Source organism: Pinus tabuliformis, chromosome 5_1, assembly GCF_031772625.1.
Source record: "Pinus tabuliformis cultivar Carrire ecotype Pingquan chromosome 5_1, CPIR1, whole genome shotgun sequence".
NCBI lineage: Eukaryota > Viridiplantae > Streptophyta > Pinopsida > Pinales > Pinaceae > Pinus > Pinus tabuliformis.
In genome coordinates this window covers 526,303,335-526,304,548 of record NC_142305.1, presented here as the reverse complement: position 1 = coordinate 526,304,548, position 1,214 = coordinate 526,303,335, and the positions used below count along the sequence as shown (strand labels likewise).

At 38.8% G+C, this 1,214-nt stretch overlaps 1 pseudogene; it reads right to left on the bottom strand.

Annotated features, from left to right (window-relative positions):
* Positions 1-234: 234 nt before the first annotated feature.
* LOC149165832 (protein RER1B pseudogene) lies at positions 235-775 on the bottom strand (annotated as a pseudogene).
* Positions 776-1,214: the final 439 nt, after the last annotated feature.

Below are 1,214 nucleotides of genomic sequence, written 5' to 3'. Positions count from 1 at the left end.
TACCCACCACGCCAAAAACATCGGACAGAGAGAAAGAGGCTTTTTAGAAATCTCAATCGGTACACCCACAATGCGAACAACATAAATATGCAACATCCATAATGTGAACAACAGCAGTAAGCACCTTCACATATAGATAACAAAGTGAAAAATCAATCAATACAAAACCTGCTAGCATGGAGGGAGATTTAGTTGACAATTAAACATATTGCACATCATATTTAAAAGGGAAAGTTATGTCTTCTTCTGAGTTTCCACAATTATAAATGGTACAAATTTGTATTTGATCATGTGCAATATATACCTACAACTTCATCGTTAGCATGAAAAACACAATCTAATATAATAATATTGGTATTTTGCCAAAATACCAGCACATCAAATATCTAGAAGAATGTAATTGCAAAAGCAATAAACACTGCCTTTGTTAGAGAGTACCAGAATTTAAACTCAAGTAGGTGCATTCGGGGAATGCACGATCTGAATTGGTTTCACTGTTTGATAGAAAACTATTGACCCTCCATGACCCTATCAATAAATTCAATATATGACCCAGTCTATAAGATACTATCTAAAACCCCTCTAGGAAAAAAGCCCTCACAACATAAATGGCCTGCAGCATGGAAAGCCCCAACCATCTACCCAATATGTGCCGAGTAGATTTGTCCAGATAATACTGAAAACCTCACCAAATGTTGCTCTTCTATTTGGCTATGGCAGAGGAGGGCGAGTCCTCGCCAACGTTTGCTTCCCTATGAACAACTTCATAGAGCATAAATTTTGTGTATATACCTAAGCTCAATGGTATGTTGCGATATACACTTACTATGTAGATTGCAATCCAAAGGCCTGGAGCCGAAAGGGAATTTCCCCGGATGAGATGGAGTCACAGTGGTGCCAGAATCTTGTGGGATATGGGAAGGGCCCCTAGGTGCCAGGTGTAGTTGAAGATGGGGATTGGGGAACCTCGTTTCCCCCGGACTATATTTTAGAAATATTACATTGGAACACAATCTGAGTGCACTAAATTATTGTGATATGGCATTGAATATTCATTAATCATCGTTCACCGTATTGGAGTTAATACGGGCATGCCAGAGAGCTTGAGAGTGCAGAACAGTTGTTGGAAATATGGATGACCATGTATAAATGTTAAATGCAATTATGCTTTATGGCGGAGTTGCAGATTTGGAAATATGGATGACCCGGTATAA